Source organism: Phoenix dactylifera, chromosome 13, assembly GCF_051530095.1.
Source record: "Phoenix dactylifera cultivar Ajwa chromosome 13, Ajwa_hap1_PhDact_Kaust_v1.1, whole genome shotgun sequence".
NCBI classification, from domain to species: Eukaryota; Viridiplantae; Streptophyta; class Magnoliopsida; order Arecales; family Arecaceae; genus Phoenix; species Phoenix dactylifera.
The window spans coordinates 13,123,914-13,142,661 of record NC_143202.1 but is presented as its reverse complement, the minus strand read 5'-3'; positions in this window follow the sequence as shown (position 1 = coordinate 13,142,661).

Sequence of the window (18,748 nt, the reverse complement as noted above, 5' to 3'; positions counted from 1 at the left end):
CTTAAGATTGGAGTATTTGCCTTTGCTTAGATTCTACACCTCTTGAATAATATTCATTTTCTTTTCTTTATCTCTCTCTCTTTTTGTTATTCTCAAGTAATTTACATGAAAGAGCAGAATAAAGAATTAATCTTGTGTATCATATATATGTATATCATGCAAACAACATTTTTATTATGCTCATGGATTCATAACTTCTCACAAGTTATTTTACATCAAACTTTTAAGCATATACTTGTGTATTTCATGGTTATGATATAGGCAAAGAAATCATTTAGTTTAGGCAAACCATGAAACAATTTCTAAGAGCATAAGTCAATCAATATGTATAGAGCCATGATATCAAAAGTTAATAATTAAAGAACTTAATCATGCCATAATAAGACTTAAGTTGTTGACTTTGCTCAAGAAGTATCTAGAATTACCAATCCATTCTGCATTCTTCAGTCAAATACCTACTAGATTTCTTATGTATGAACCTTTGGCTGAAGAAGGTCCTCTCTCTTGTTTGCAAGTGAATGTTTATTGTATCTTACATGGAGATATCCTTCAAGTTGAGATCTCTCATTTTCTTGCTCAAGGATCCTGCATTATTAACAAACTCCTTTTCTTTCTTGAAAGAAAGTCATTGGTTTCTTCAAGATACAAAACATTCATCCAACATATTTTTTTTTTTAACTAGATGACTCAATATAAGATATGACAATAGTTGAATATTGAGTCACTTTACGCCAGAGATTGCCTAAATATAAGCAAGCACATATCACTTGAACTAAAGAGATAGTTTCATTAACCAAGATGGTTCAAGGACAAGTATGTGAGGCAATAGGAAGTTTTATCAAGGTCAAATCAATTTCTCAAAAACGATTTAGTTTAGATTTTATTTGCTTAAGATAATTATTAATAAGACATGCTAGCTAAGTTTTAATCAACTTATCTTAAACAGTTGTTTCTATCAAAATTCAGATTATGATTTATTTGTTATCAATAAAATATGATTCATTAAACTTAGATTGAAGGCTTGCACAAGTGCACATAATGAGCATACAATCTGGTCTACTAGCTGTATGATAAAATAATTATTCTATCATGCTTCACTACAGCTTTAAAATAATAGATCTACTTTGCTCATCCTTTTCAAATTCTACAAGATGGGGTTATAGACATACCTTCTTCATGCCAATCTTCTATAAGAGTTTTCTTGTGGACTAACTTTGGTCAATGAAGATCCCCTTTCTTGTTTGTCTTAATTTGGAGTTTGAGAGAAGATGTTAATTCATTCATCATACGTATTTCAAACTCACCTTACATGAGCTCAGTAAAATCTTCATATAACTCTTCATTAGTAGAACCAAAAATGATGTCATCAATGCATATTTTGAGCAAATAAGATATCACAAATTCTTCTTTTTGATGTGTAGATTTATCACTATTACTTTCTATCAAAAAGGTTACTTAAGCTTTTATATTATGCTTTTGATGCTTGTTCCAAATTATATATTGCTTTATCATATTTGTAATGAGTGTTTTCAAATATGGTGGTTATTTAACATATATCTTCTTTAATAAAGTAAGCATATAGGAGTCCATTCTACACACTCATTTGATAGAATATAAAGCTCATAAAGCAAGCAAATAATAATGGTGATCTTTACTTCTAATCATGCAAGAATCAAGATCTATTTCATCTTCTAAGCAAACAATTTTTCTTCATTAAATGTATTTCTGAAAAACTCAATTTGGTTATAATTATTAACAAGTTTTTAGATTGTTATATGTAAAAGATTAACCATATACATATATAATTTAATTTTAGTATTTTGATAATAAATCAGTAGTCTCATAAAGAATAAGATACCTTGATATTTTTGCACCTAAAAACTTTTCATTGAATACTCTATATGCATTGCTTGATGAATGATATCCAAGGGTAGACATATCTCTATCAGATTTGGCATTATTTTCATAAGAGCATATTAAGCATAACATGTACGACTGAAAAATGTGAAAGATATGCAATGGTTCATTTTCCATTTTTTTAGAAGATCAAAAGGAGTTTTCATCAAAAAATAGATCTAATAGAAATCATATGTATGACAAGCAGTGATGATAGCTTTTTTAAAAAAATTATTTAAGTAGATGACTATCATACACAATTGTCTTTTTCATTTCTTCAAGAATTCTATTAACCCTATTTTACTTAAGGTGTCCTTGGTGCTGAAATAATTAATTTCTGTATAAACTTTATCAGGATTTTGGTTTTCAACATTGTGCCATGATACTCTTTATCTTCACAGTTTGGAAACCTTTATCATTTGAAACATTTTTACATGATTTAGCAAATACAGAAAATATTTTAATTTTATTTGCCAAGAACAAATCCAATGTAAGCTTTTGAAAACTTAGTGATGGAAACAACAATTTAGAAATTGATTTTTGTTTGTTTCCTTAGTTAGCATGCATAGCAAACTTTGACCTTTCAGAAGATAATCTAAGTAAGCCAATGGCAAGGTCTTTTGAGATTAAGTACATACTAGCATGAGTTGATTTTATATGCCAAAGATGGTTTCTTTAATCTTGGTATTCATAGTGCATATATTCAAAAGCACACCAAGTACACATTATCATATCTATGATCAATAAACAATAATGCCATGGATAAAAAACTCTCAATCAAGCATATAGAGAATTCATAGAGTTATTTTTAATAAATTGATTAATCATTTAGCAACTTATCCAATAGTGAGTAAAGTATACTATAAAATGAAGTGATTTGATTATATTTCCAAAAGTATTTTCTATATCATAAAATTGATCAATACTTGCAATTCATATTTTAATCAAATACTAAGGCAAAAATAATGATGAGATGCAAGGATTACTGATTTCATTATTATTATTATTATTATTTTTTATTTAAAAATTACTTTTCATAAGTATGTTTTAAGTTTCAATTTTTTTTGACGTGTGTCTAGAACACCCATTTGTATGAAAGTTCTATTTGTTCCATGGGTATCTTGGCACACCTATGTCTACATCCTCATATTTTTATTTTGGGTACCCAAGCTTGCTTGGGTCCTTGAGAGTTAGGACATATGGTTCCTTTTGGAACCCAAATTTGTTTAATTGTAATAACTTTACTACTTGATTTAATTATGTTAGAACGATAGGTAAAGTTGTTATGTCCATTCTTTTCATGTTCGAAATATGTTATCTTATTTAATGGTTTGCTTGATAAATTCAAAACATTTTTCTTTAGGGATTCATTGCTAAGTGAAGGAATCAAGCCAAATTTTGATTTATCAAAATCAGCATGTTGGCTTTCAAACATCATTTTTAATCTTTCTGAACTTACAGTGAACTTGTTAATAAGAGATTTCAGTTGGTTAACTTCTTTACTCAAGTTTTGGTTTGTTTTGATTAAGCTATGATTTTTCTGAATCAATTCTTCTGAATTTAACCTTAAGCTTTTATTTTCAGAATTTAGTTTGTCTTGTATTTCAGCAATAGAATTTCTTTCTTTTGAAATTTGCAAATTTAGCTTTTTAAGATTTTTATTTTTCATAGCTAATTTTCTACATTCACCATACAAATCATGGAAAGCATTTAAAAGTTCATCATAAGAAAATTCTTCATGAAATTCACTAGATTCAGATTTTACTTTATTTTCTAGTGCCATAAAACATAAGTTAGTTACCTCTTGTAGTTCATTGTTGCTTCTAGCTTTCTTGCTTTTTATCTCTTTCTTCCTTTCTTCTTGCTTCCTCTTCTTCTTTGACTTTAGGAAGCTTTTGAATTTTCTTGCTGTTATTTCTTCCTCGAGTCGACTCGAGTTTACTTGGAGTCGACTCGACTGACTTGAGAGTCGACTCGAGATCTTCGGGAGACGTCTCGTTCTCAGAGGCCTAAAAGATGATTCTCTGTCTTTTGAATTGTTCTGCCTCGGAGTCGACTCGGGCCTTGTCGGAGTCGACTCGGCTAACTTGGGAGTCGACTCGGAACTACTTGGAGTCGACTCGTTCACAGGGTCTTCAAGACTGTGTCTCTGCCTTTCAGACTGTTCTTCTCTAGGAGTCGACTCGGACAAACTGGGAGTCGACTCGGCTACTGTGGAGGATTCTGCAATCTCATTGTTAGTATGCAATTGAAGCACATGTGAGCTAATCTGAGATTTATCATAAATATTTTCTAAAGTATCCCAGATCTCCTTAGCAGATAAGCATGCAGAAATTTCATTAAACTTCGTTTCATGAATAGCACAATATAATATGTTCATAGCATTAGCATTCAATTGTGCTAAGTCCTTTTCATTAATAGTTTGAGAGAGTGTGTGAAGGTCATTTATTATGATTTTCCATAAATAATAGTTTTGTGATTGAATAAAAATGCGCATGCGTGCTTTCCAATATGTGTAGTCTATGCCATTAAACAGTGGAGGCCTATCAATTAACTGTCCCTCTCCTAGAAAACTATCTATTTGAGTTGTCATGATCTTTGGCTCTTGATCGTGAGATCAACAATTAATCTTGAGCACCTGCTCTGATACCACTTGTTGCCCAAGGTGACAACCCAAGAGGGGGGGTGAATTGGGTTTTCTAAAAATTATGTTCCCTAATTTTTACTTTGAATAGAATGCAGCGGAATAATAAGATGTTATTTACTTAAGCTCTAGGCAATTACAAGTAAAGCAGTGGAAGATTAAGCTAGAGCAATTATACTATGGCTTTAGGGTGCAATTGATCTAACATTAACTTATAGTTGTATGATCAATTTTAATCTATGTGTATGGTAAGAATGGAGTGAAAGCTAAGCAAATCACTTATAACTCTATAGAAACAAATCTAGAGATATTACACAATCAAGCATGAATGGAAGGCATGAAATACAAGAGATAAAGCATCACAAACACAAAGATGTAAAGTGGTTCGGTGCACCCCAGCACCTACATCCACTCCCCAAGACCTCTTGGAAATTTCACTATAATCCCTTAGATTACAGTCGGTTGTTTTACAAGCTCACAACCCAACTTGTTGTTTTGCGAGATCACAACGAACTCGGTCGGTTTTCACAGGCTCACCGACTAGAACCAACCGATTGTTTTCACGGGCTCACAATCCAACCCAGTTGGTTTTTCCAAAGGCTCACCAACCACAACCTTACAATGATTGTTTTCCGGGTTCACAATCAACCCGGTTGGTTTTCCCCAAAGGCTCACCAACCACAACCTTACAACGTTGGTTTTTCCCTTTGGCTCACCAACAAACCTTAACCCCTTGATTCAATCCCTTGATTGAATCAAGTTACAATATATTAGAACAAGAGTTTAAATCAAATACAAGCTTCTCAAATAAGCAAATATAGCAAATGTAAATAAGTAAAGAAAAGAGAAGAAGCCCTCAAACTAATTTGTAGATGGAGGAACTCGGCTTCTTCTTCACTTGCCCCCTCTTCTGATTTTGCACGAAGTAGAGGATCTCCGAGGCAGCACACGGATGGAGAGGAAGCTTTGGGATTCACTTGGATGCTCTTCTTCTCTCTATTTTACTTTGAATGGCCCTTTTGTGCTTATGGAAGATTTTCCTTGTAATCTCTTTCAAATCTCTTCCCTAAATGTTTTCTCCCACTTCCATACCTTCTCCCCTAGCTCTTCTCTTGATTTTATAGCTTTAGAGGGAGTCCCAACAAAAATCTAGCCGTTAGAGACAAAAATAGAGCCGTTGGAATCAAGAAAAAACTAGCCGTTATGCCTCCCAGCGTGCTCGAGTCGACTCGGCTGAAGTAGGAGTCGACTCGGCTGAAACAGGAGTTGATCTGTGAATAGTAGTCTGCCGGCACTGTAGCTGGGAGTCGACTCCTGAAGTTGGGAGTCGACTCCTGAAGTTGGGAGTCGACTCCTGAAGTTGGGAGTCGACTCGAGATCACTGTAGCGCAGAAAATCAACTCTCTGTCTTTTTGTTTGTTCTCAGTCGGAGTCGACTCGTAGAGTCCCGGAGTCGACTCGAGCACTGTTCCTTGAAACTCTAGAGTGCCAGAGTCGACTCGAAACTTCCAGGAGTCGACTCGAGGACTATTCTTTTGAATTTTTCTTTGAATTTGCTCCTTCAACTTGAATTCTTTGAACTTGAAGCTTGGGCCAATGAATTGTAGCTTTCTTCCAACTTTTCTTGAGAACTTTGGAGGCCTTCTTGTATTCTTCCAACTTGCTATGTTCCTTGCAAAATAAATATCTTTCTCCTTGCAACACAAACATTAGTATTTATACTTCAAGGTTTTGTGATCATCAAAATCAATCTTTGAATCAATCTTTGGGTCATCAGCTATCAATAGTGTTATATCAATATTAAGCTTATCCATAATAGACAATCAAACAATTGGCCAGGTAAGCAGGTGGGAGGCTCCCCTTACTCAAAGAGTAAGGTCCTAATTAAGTAACCACCTTTAGTGCTTTCCTTAGATACCAATTAGATTAATTGTTCTAGAATGGGTTAGCTCAAAGTTTTTCAACACTATGACTTAATATAATTTTTATTGAGGGCTTACTAGTCTCTAGCACATTCTTTAATTGTAACATATATTTAACATATCTAAAATAAGCTATTATGCATCATAGCTATCTCATAACATGTATAAATCATAAGCAACTAATTAACATGCTTCAACATATCTTCATATGGAAAATTTCATATCATGACATTTTATTACATATTATATCATATATGAATCATATATTTCAGCATTTCATTAAGCATATGACATTACTATCTCATAGTAAATTAATAATCATACATCATGCATTATTATTTGATTGAACCAATTAAGGATAGCTCTGATACCACTGTAGGTTTCTAGCATGTCATAATGGGCAGCGGAAGCTAGGGATTTTAAAATTTTCTTAATAAAGTCCCTATGCATGAAACCCTTTTAAGCCTAGATCACCTTAATGATTACAATCAAATAATATAAAATAAATGCAGAATTAGTAGAATACCTCAAACGCTAATCCAAAATGTACAATCTCCACGAGGCGTCCAAGTGTCCGCCCTCAAATGGTGATCCACACGAAAACTTGATCAAGACTTTAGCTCCAAAGACTTTTGATCCTTAATGCAGAATTCTTCTAAAGAACTCTAATGGCTTGCTTTCCTTCCTTTCTATTTTTCTTTAGCCTTCTAAAATCACTTCTAATCCTTTTGTCCTAAGGAAGACCACCTTGTCTTGGCTTAGGACACACTAGAAGCAATGTTAGAAAGAAAGAAACTAATGTAAGAAAGAAGGGATATGAGAGAGAGAGTTGGATTGATTTCCGATGATTAGAAAACACCGGGAGCATTCCTATTTATAGATGGCGTGGGGATGCATCACCAAAGGATGCATCCTATCCACACATCCTTCAGATGGGGTGTGATAAGAGGATGGAGGCGTGATCAAATGAAGAGCCATCTCTAGGATGAGGCACCAATAAAATAGGGAGGCGTATCATGTGAAGAGGTGGTTATGGCATCCTTATCCAAAACACCTCATGCGGCATTCTCTTTCTTCACGCCATCATAAGTCCATCTTCACGCCATCTGATGTTGACCAAGTCAACATCAAATGCTGATCCATCACGCCATGAATCTTGATCATCCATCATCTCATGATGAAGATCCAATGGCTAGAATGCAAGGCGCCATGAGTAAGGGGAGTTATGTCATCATCCAACGGTTCTAGGATGATCCAATGGTCCCAATGCAAGATGCCTCATCATGATCATATTATGTCTTCATCCAATGGCTGATGAAGATCAAATGGTCATGATTAAAGGCCTTTCTTAACCCAATCTAATTGGGTTCAAACCAACTCACCATTATGTCTTCATCCAACGGTAGATGAAGATCTAACGGTCAAAAATAAATGTTTTATCAAATCTAATCCAATTAGACTCAAATCAAGCCAATTAGGTGCCAACTCTTGGCTAACCCATATTAGAATATGATCTAATCAAATTAGATCAATTAAAAATCAGATTCAAATCCAATTCGAATCAGATTCGAATCCAGTTCGAATCAGGAGCTAAGGTTTGCAACACCTGCTAGGATGTTTATCTTGCAAACATGATCTAATCCAATTAGACCCTTGATAAGTTTTCTTATGTGTGACCCATTGGGTTCCATACTTAGTCAGCAATAGGTGTGAGTGCGAGTTGACCCAACTTGATTAGAATTCTTCTAATCGATTTAAGTCCAAACTGCGCGAACCCGAACTTAACAATTAGAATCCTTTCTAATTGGTGATCGAATTAAACTCTTTAATTCGATCAAACCTATAAGACAAGATTGACGTCTAGCAACGTGTCATGTCTACCCGAAAAATATGGAATTTGGTAGAAATACCAAAAATATCCTTCAGTGGCAAGTTACCATGCAATTCAATCCTTTAATCAAACTGCATCCCAAATATGTATATGAGTATGAATATATGTCAAACTCAATTTCATATTCATATTTTTCTCAATCTTTTAATGATAATTCAAATAATGAAATATTAAAAACTCTTTCTAATTTTTATTCTGCTTTGATCAAAGGCTTCCTGAATTATCATATGATTAGAATAAATAGGATGCTATCTTCTCTTACTAGAAGTGATTAATTCTTTGTTGACCTACTCATAATCTTCGTACACAATCCACCATATCCAGAAGACCTCGTACATAACTTATTGTCATGAATGAGTGTAAACCAAAACATAGGTTCATGTGCACAAGATACCATGGTGATCTCAGGTCAAAGGATCAGTTGCACAACTCCCACTAAGAGAATCATCTTTTGACATGTAAGTAAGACTTCATAAGATTTCTCTTTGTAGGTCAATTCAGTGAACTCATTCTTCTAATGAGCACCCATATCTTTGTATTAGTGTCTCCACACAAATGATTGTGAGATCAATCATCCTCTGCATCGAGCATACATAAGACATGCCAGTCTTTTCGGTAATCATTGATCCCCGACTCAATGTACCAAGGACTGGGAATATTTAAGATTAGGATTTTAGGATTTTAAGTCTCACTAGTATGATCTCATCATAGTCTTAAAACCATTGCCCTAATCTAAGGAGTTTATCATAAATATAATCAACAGCATATGATAAAACATAACGCCTTTATTCATATTTAAATGTCATGTACATGATTTGGACAAATCAAAAGAAAAATCCTTCGCAATACATATTGCGATTGGCTTGTAGGGCATCTACTCTTTCAAAATCTTCATCCCTCATCTTCCTCCATTGCGAGCAAGGTTGAAGAAAAAAGCGTTCTTCTTTAAAGAGGTATGCTACAGATTTTTATCTTCCAATATTATGATAGTCATGAGAGATCCTTGCAAGAAGCTAGCACTCCGGTAAGACCTATTCTCAGATGATTAGATCCTCATGTGAATACTTTTAGAGGCCGGATAATTGTGCGGCTCAAACAAGAACCTAGAATAGATCATCAGGCTGCGGTGTTCTACACCTGCAGAATTTTTGAAGATGAGATCTTTAAATCTAATAACTTCTGATTTTATTTCAGTTTTATAAATCTTAATAAACCCTCCTCAGATCCTAATCTCCCCTTCTTAATGAGTTCAAAGATTTTCTGGATCTTTTTGAATTCTACGATCCGAGGCACGTTCATATGATGAACGACGTTCCATTCGAATTTCGCTGCGAACATCGCATCGAACGGTGCATAATTCAGCATCCTAAGTGCCCGAGTCATCTCCAGATGTTGGCGAGTCGACTCAAGGTTTAATCTGAGTTAACTCCAGGATGGGACAAGCACTTTAATTCAAATCCTGAACAACGGGCGAGTCATCTTCAATAAAGCATGAGTCGACTCCAGCAACAGCCGAGTCGACTCCGGATCGCACGAGTCGACCCCGATCCCAACGGATATATTGTCAGGATGTGCAGACTAGACAGAACGGCTCCAAATCACTTTCTAAAGGCAAGTTTTCGAATGGAACTACTTAAATAGCCAGAGTGAATAGTAGTAGATAACAAGAGAGCTATTCCATCTAAGCATTAAAGCATTTCAACCACCAAGAGCTTCCATTGAGTAAATCCAAGAAAAAGAAGGAAGAAGTGCATTCAACTCAAATCTGAAAGTGCTTCCTTCGCATTCAAGGCTCTACTACTGTCCTCCATCATTCGGCACATTCAAGAGGAGACTCAGAAATCGAGAAGCCCCCACTTCCTCATCTGAAATCTATTTGAGGGCTTCTAACTCTACTTTGCTTATATTGTTCTCACACTTGCTTTTTTAGAAGCTTTTTTTGTGAACTCCCAACCTTTGGTTTTCTTACTTGATTCAATCAAAGAATTGAATCAAGGGTTGTAAGGTTTGTTGGTGAGCCAAAGATAAAACTAGAGATGGGCACTGGGCCGGGCCGCCCACGGCCCGGCACGGCACGGCACGAAGCGGGCCGTGCCTGGCACGGCCCGCCAGCTACAGTGACGGGCCGTGCCTGGCACGGCCCCTTTGATAGGGCCGTGCTGGGCTAGCGAATCCTGGCCAGCGGGCCGTGCCAGGCACGGCCCGCTTCGGGCCTGGGCCGGCACGGCCCGGTCTAGGCACGCGGGCCAAGCACGGCACGGCCCGCGTGCCAGCACGGCACGGCCCATAAGGGCCTGGGCCGGGCTGGCACGCGGGCCTGGCACGGTCCGGGCCTGGGCCCGGCTCGGCCCGATAAAATTTTTTTAATACATTAATAAATTATGAACACTAAGAAATCTTGATTTATGAATATAAAGCCACCTTAATGGTGGGGGGTTTGGCATAGACCCCTACCAGTTTATTAATTTCAATCAAAATGGTACATGAAGGGAGGTTTGGACCTTCGTCTAACCTCTAGATTCTAGAATACAATAAGAAACTAAGAAAGGGCCGAGGTTTGGACCTTGGTCTGACCTCCAGAATACAATAAAAATGTACAATTATAAAAAATTAAGAAATCTTACTAATCATCAGTGATTCAGTGAATCAGTATTCACTCTTCAGTCTTCAGTCTTCAGTCTTCAGTCTTCACTCTTCAGTAGTGTTTGTATCATCATCGTCAGAAGATGTTGTACTATGTCCACCTTTATCTTGAAGTCTTGCCTCAGCATCCAGCCAATCCTTGAAGCAGAGAAGCATCTCCACCGTTTCGCCCGTCATCCTACTTCTCTTTTCGTCAAGAACACGCCGACCTGCACTAAAAGCGGATTCCGATGCTACCGTGGACATCGGCACAGCTAAAATATCGCGTGCAATTGCAGACATAACAGGATATTGATTTCTAACACTCTTCCACCAAGATAATACATCTAGATTCTCTATTTGATTTTCATCATATGCAGACTGAAGATCATTTCGTAAATAAAATTCTAGTTCACTACTTAAAGATGAAGAAGATGAAGAGGAACTTGAAGCATGTGTGTGTCTTCTCTGTGCAATGAATGAAAAAATAGATGACGAACGAGAACTACTAGAAGGAGGAATAGAGGTTTGTATTTGTGTTCTAGATCCACGAATTTTTTCATCATATATAGCATAAATATCATAAAGAAGTTGTCTTACCTCATCTTTAGCAGATTCAGCATCTTGATTCATATTTTCAGCGTATGCATCAAGTAAAATTAGCACGCCATTTAATTTAACTCTAGGATCAAATACAGCAGCTAAGTTATGCATAGGACATATCCTGTCCCAATACTCATTCCATTTAGATTCCATTAGGTGAATAATAGGCATTAAAACATCATCATATCTATGTTCTGCAAATTTTTGACTAATTATATATGCTTGTTGTAAAAATGAACATGAAGTAGGGTAATAAATACCAGAAAGAACATTGGTAGCATTATAAAAACTAAGCAAAAAATCTTCCAAAATTTTTCCTTTATTCCAATCAGTTTCAGTCAATGTAAATCCTAATCCACGATCATTAATATATGCACTTAATAAATTTTTATATGGGTATGCATCATGTATCATGCTATATGTGGAGTTCCAACGAGTAATTACATCAAGTTTAAATTTTTTAAAACGTTTACCATGATTTATGCATAATTCCTTAAATTCTTGAAGTCTTGATCTAGAAGCATGAATAAAAGAAACTGCATTTCTAATTTTTGAAATCACATCTTAAATCATGCCCATGCCAGCTTGAACAGAAAGATTTAAGATATGACATGCACATCTAATATGCAGTAAATTTCCATCTAATATGGGATGCAATGAGTCTCTTAATAATACAACAGCAGAATTATTATTAGATGCATTATCAAAAGTAATAGACATAATTTTATCATTAATATTATATGAACATGCAGTTTGATAAATTATATTTGAAATTTGTTGCCCAGAATGTGGAAAATCAAAAGCACGAAAAGCAAGAATACGTTTATTTAATTGCCAATCATTATCAATATAATGAGCAGTAATGGCAATAAAAGAATTACTACCTACAGATGCTGACCAAATATCAGAAGTTAATGAAATTTTTACATTTAAAGTAGAAAGTGTTTCAATTAAATTTTGTTTCATTGCTAAAAAATTGGTCATAGCTACTCTTCTAAATGTACGCCTACTAGTTCTTTTGTAAGCAGGTTGTAGGTTTAATTGAACATATTCTTCAAAATTAAAAGATTCACATAAACTAAAAGGTAATTCATCCTTAACTATCCATTTTACAAGTGCTTTTCTTTGATTTTCATGATTATATGCAAAATTACCTACAAGTAATCCCCCTTGTATATTAAGGCTACTTTGAGTTTGAGCATGAGAATCATGCATCCTATGACTCTCTTGATGTCTTTTTAAATGCCCTGTTCCCCCACTACTACTACAACTATAAAGTTTGGCACATTTTTTACATTTAGCTTTCCAGACTCCCTCAACCATAACTCTATCAAATTCATTCCATACAGTACTAGTCCTCTTACGAGAAGAGGTTTGACCTTCACTCGGTTCACCAGTTCTAGAGGAACTAGGAACAGGGGGTTGGGGATTAGTTTCTTCCCCCTCAGAAACAGGAATGCCAAACTGACTTTCCTCAAAAGATGACATATCTATGATTAATTCAAAAAATAAAAACTAACCGCAAGGAGGAATTGAGTAGAGGGTCGGAGGGCAGAGGCAGCGCCGAGATTCCGAGCTTCCTCTTGTGCTCTCAACAGAAGCGACCTTCTCTTCTCAACAGGAACCTCCTCTTGTGTAGCACTTGAACAAACTAAAAATTAAATTGCTAGAAGAGCACTTTAGAAGAGAGAAATAATAGCAGTAGAGAAGGAGAGAATGAGAGGTTTGGTGTGGTGAGAATGAGGGAGGAATGGGCTATTTATAGAAGCCCAAAAATTTTTTTTCCCAAAATACCCCTCAATTCAGCCGTTATAGGACTGTTGGGAGGGGCAAAACCGTCTTTTTCCCGAAAATAGCCGTTGGAAACGGCTATTTTCTTCCCCCCTCTCCAGACGGGCCGTGCCAGGCACGGCCCGTCTGGAGCCGTTACGGGCCGTGCCAAGCACGGCCCGTTTAGAGACGTTGCGGGCCGTGCCTGGCACGGCCCGTTATCGCCCGTTACGGGCCGTGCCTGGCACGGCCCGTGCCGTGCCGTGCCCGGCCCGGCCCACCAATAGAGGGGCCGGGGGCCGGGCCGGGCTTGCCTTCCGTGCCTCACGGGCCGTGCCAGGCACGGCCCGCTTCATAAGCGGGCCGTGCCAGGCACGGCCCGTTTAGAGTTTTGGCCCGGGGGGCCTGGGCCGGGCCAGCCCGGCACGGCCCGTTGCCCAACTCTAGATAAAACCAACGGTGTAAGGTTGTGGTTGGTGAACCGAAAAAAACCAACTGGATTTGATTGTAAACCCGAAAAAATAATCGGGTGGTTCTAGTCGGTGAGCCTGTGAAAACTGACCGAGTTCGTTGTGATCTCGTGAAAACAATAAGTTGGGTTGTGAGCTTGTAAAACAACCGGCTGTAATCCTAGGGATTATAGTGAACTCCCAAGTGTGGCTTGGGGAGTGGACGTAGGAGCAAGAGTTGGCTCTGAACCATTATAAACTTTTCTGTGTTTGCATTGGTTGTTATCTCTTTCTCTCTCTTCACTCATTGCATCTAGTAAACTGACTAATTTGCTTGCAATAGATTTAGTTAATTACTCATTATATTTTTACCTTGGGCAACAACCCAATTGATGGAACTTGACCCAATTGGATTGGGCTTGATCCAAATCAATTAGAAGACCTTATTTGATGAGGATTATGAGTCCAAATAATCAGAATTGGATAAGAAGAAGAATTCCTAAATTTTAGGAACCCATCCTTATCTTCTTGAAGAAAAATGATACCTTGATTTATCCCCAATATTTTCCACACCTATCCTCTTTATTTTTGGCCAAAAATTGGCATGAGAAGAGAGGATTCGTGGGGCTATATTTTCTATAAAAATGGCGCCTTAAATCTTCCTAGAAAGATTTAGATAAATTTTCTAATTTGTAAGGATTGCATGGCGCATGAAATAGGGTGGTCTACGGCTGAACTTTGGACGTATGAATTCCTATCTTTTAGGGATCCAAAATGCACAAAATTTGGATATCTTAGCTTCCAAACCACCAAATTTTTTTAGAGATTTTATCAGCCAAATTAATTGGCTAAATTAGGTGTGATACGTGGGGAGGTCTTTTGGCTATAAAAGATCCCCATGCCTTGGGTTCAAGATATTCAATATTTAGAGGTTTCAAAAAATTCTGAAAAAATTTTCTGAGGGCCTCCATCCCTTCTTCTCCTTCTTCCTCACGTCCATCCTCCATCTCCTTAAAGATCAACCAAAGATTAAGTGTTTAGAAGAAGAAAGCTTCAGCCATTGCAGCATTCTTGCACGAGCTAGCACTTCCGTGGAAGACCATCTACCTAGGGCTTCGCATGTACTTCTCGTAGAGGCCATTCGTGTGCGTGGCTGCGAAGTCAAAGATCAGATCCACAAGTTTCTTCCATCATAAAAGGTATTAATTCTATATTAATCTTTTTATTTTGGAGTCAGGGTCTAGGTCCGATTTTCTGAGATTTTACCCTCCTTTGGGGCTCCACATAGAGTTATCTCCAGAATCCATTCGATGGATATTCGGAGATTAATCGGAATAGAGTGTTTACCTTTCAGATCTGATAGTTAATCATGCATAAAAATTTTAGCATAATTGTTTAAACGATTCCGGCATAATCCTATGTGTTCTTAATGTGCTGATTTCTAGATTTGATCTTATAAGCATGCATGAATTAAATTATTTGATTCATTTTTTTGCTGCATTTTTGAAAATTAAAAAGAACTACGTATGGCTTGATCCCCCTTATGAAGGGGTACATAGGCAACCCGATCAGGTTCAGCCATGGTTTTTTTAAAAAAAAAATTCAGCATGCTTAACATCGAAGAACCTAGGATTCACTTTTATACTATTCTTCTTAGGCTCCGACACCGGCCCAGGGTGGTAGCAATTACTCTCCAGGTGCCCAGTCCGGGCACAAGCGAAGCAGAACTGCAGCAGGTCTTCATAAATGAAGGTCTGCCAAACCCTAACCGACTCCCCTTGAAGAAACACACCCAACTTGAGAGGGTTGAGGGCGTTGATCTCAATCTTCACCCTCACGTACCATACTCGTCGGAGCTGGTTGGAGACGTCTCTAGTTCTAGTGGTCGACCTGCCGCCATTGCAAGATTTAGCAGGGAGTCCTTATCCCAGAACTCCAGGGAAAGACAAGGTAAATGAAGCCAAACCACCGTTCTACTCACCGTGTTGATGCCTGGGATGAAATTGGGCCTCCATTCCTCTAGAGCCAGCAACTGGTCGGCCACTAGCGACGGCCTGCCAGCCAGTGTGGCTACCTGATCTGCACTGCTCCTAAATCTGAAGGTCATGAGGCCCTCCACCATCGAAAAGTATTCACGAAAAGTATTCGACGTTGTACCCCAGCTTGCTCTATAGCCGTAGGTCGCAAGCCACCCATCCACCGGAACACGATGACCCAAGCTGCAAATGACCACCATCGACGATGTTTAGGACATTCGCACCCTCCCCACATGGTTGGCTGGTAGCTCCAACACCTCTATGAAAAGGCATTGGAGCACAACAAATTCCTCCACTCTTATCCGGTGGTTGGTTCACATCGGCTGCCGGGAGTGCTGTGCCACCTCCGACCGCGAAGGGGTGGTCGCATCCACTCGCTGGCCCTCCAGGCTGTCGTCTCCTCCAGCGCATTGGTGGTCCAAGCTACCATCAACACGACACGCCGAGTGTTCAGAATATTACTTTATTGTAAAGATAGGAGTCTTCCTCTTCCCTTCCAATCATGAAGAGGACTCCTCCCTGATCGTGATGGGATCGAAAGTCCATCGCGATCCGAAGACCTCCGAATAAGGTCGAGAGAAATCTATTTATAGAGCTCCTCCTCCTCCGAGTTTATCTAAGGTTGCGCCACCAAATTCCATCTCTTCTTTTGATTTGGGTCTTTGTCTTCCTCGATTCATCGTCGGAGAGAGAGCTGTCGGAACCCCGCCGGGATCGAGGTAAGTCTTCTTCTTCTTCCTCTCTCTCTAGCTAAGTTAAGATGAGCTTTGGGTTGGCGAATCATTGGAAAACTGTCCAAAATAGGGCCCTTGTTTTAGTCCATTCTCCCTCGTCGCTGGCTGCCGACTAGCATCGGTCGCTATCTAAGGTGGTGATCGTGAGTCCTTTGACCCAAGGCGCCACCACTAACTCCGACGTAGTTCTGCTAGTCGTGGGGAGAAGCTCCCCTATTTCGCCAAAGAAGAAGAAGAGGAAAAAGAAAGAAAGAAAGAAAAAAAAAATAGAGAGATGAAGAGAGAGTTCAGCTTCTCTCTCTCCTTCTCTCTTTTCTCTCTCCTTCTCACTTTCTCTCTCTTGACTCCGCTAGATATGATCCATATTGATCTATGCCATTACGACCAAACCCAGACTCCTTGTTGAATTGGACAGAGATTCTCTCTCCCTATCTTCCCCGTCATTTCTCTCTCTACTAAACTTTCTCTCTCTACTCTCTCTCTAGAGTAGTTGGATCCAGTAAGGACTTTTCATAGTGATTTTGAACTGACCTTGGTGAAAGGTCCTGAACTGGAGTTGTCGGGCGGTGTGTTAGCCCCACCACTAGTCCTTGCCAACACTATTAGATTTGATCACCTCCAATCTCTATTGAACCATCTATGCTCTAGTCTGAGCATGATTCCATGAAATTACCTTGATTGAACCAACCTAGATGTCAGGTACTCTTGCTTAGTCAGCCTTTTGAAGGTGTTGAAATTTAGAATTTTTGTTTTTAAAATAATTATAATAAAACACTGATGAAAAATATGATTTTGAAATATTAAGCTCTAAGAGGGATTTTGGAGATTAATTGGATCTATTAATTATATTGCATTTACAAAGTAAGTAATGATCCGCCTTTTCTAGATTTTTTATTTATACAATATTATTTTTACATCGAATAAATTGTGATATATCTATTATTTTACAAAAAGAACTTTGATGTGTATCAGATTTGAACTTTCAACCTGACTATGTTCTAGACCCTGCCAATTGAAAATTTTGCATTGGCAATTCTGGCCCCACCACAGAGTATAAGTGTGGTATTCTGGTCCACTCCGTAGGGTATTAGTGTGGTATTCTAAGACACTCTACAAGGTATAAGTGTGGTTCTGTTTTTTTTCTAGCTACAGAATATAAGTTTGGCCGTAGTTAAAGGCTGTTGAGTTAAATATGATTTGTTTCGAATCAGATTTATGATTATATATGCGGATATTTGAAAAATACAGATTTCAATAGATTTGTATTTTGAAATGGAATTGATTATGTCTTTATACTGATTCATCATAATTTATATTTATATTTTATGTTATTATATGAATTGTCTAGTTAAGGTACTTATTACTTACTGGGCTGTCTAGCTCATTATACGTTTTCTTACTATTTTTTTAGATTCGAAGAATTAACTCGACTCGGGGTTTTACAATATGGGATAGTGACTAGAAGAATTGTAGCACAAGTTATCTTAGATTAGAATTTATTTAAATTGATGTATTATCTTAGACTAATGTTGGAATTGTGAGACATTGTAAGTTAGTTAGTTAATGAAATAAAGATTACATATTATTAGTTTAAATTATTCTGTTGCATATTGATAATATCATGATAAGATGTCTTGTATGCTAATAGGGAGAGTTTTCTACGAGTGTGCGGCGGTTGCTGCGATCCCAACTTGCATATACAAGCCATCTTTTCAGGTCATTTATCTGATAGCGTTCTCCTTGATCATTCTGACCCTACAAGACAAAATGCTAGAATTACGGAAGGACAGTAATAATTTAGTTTTCTCCCTTGAAGTTATTAGCCATATGTTTGAAGGGATGACTCTGTAACAGAGCTTCATGGGAACCTCATAGAAGAGCTCCTACCCTTCTCAATTAGAACCATCCCGTGGACCTTTTTTTAACTGAAAAAATAGTTTAGACAATTTTCAAAGACAAATTGCCACGTATACCGGCTAATTTGAGTTTATATATGTTTACTTAATTTATATGATCTTTACGAAAACAACCTCAATTACTTTTCTTTCAAAATCAAAAGGAAAACAGAGAGAAGACTTCAGGTAAATTTTCATAAGTGCTGCTGAAGATAGCTAAGCTTGTGCACCTTTGTTATAACACGCTGCGATTTCATCCATATCTTTGTCTGCTTTCCTTGAGTAG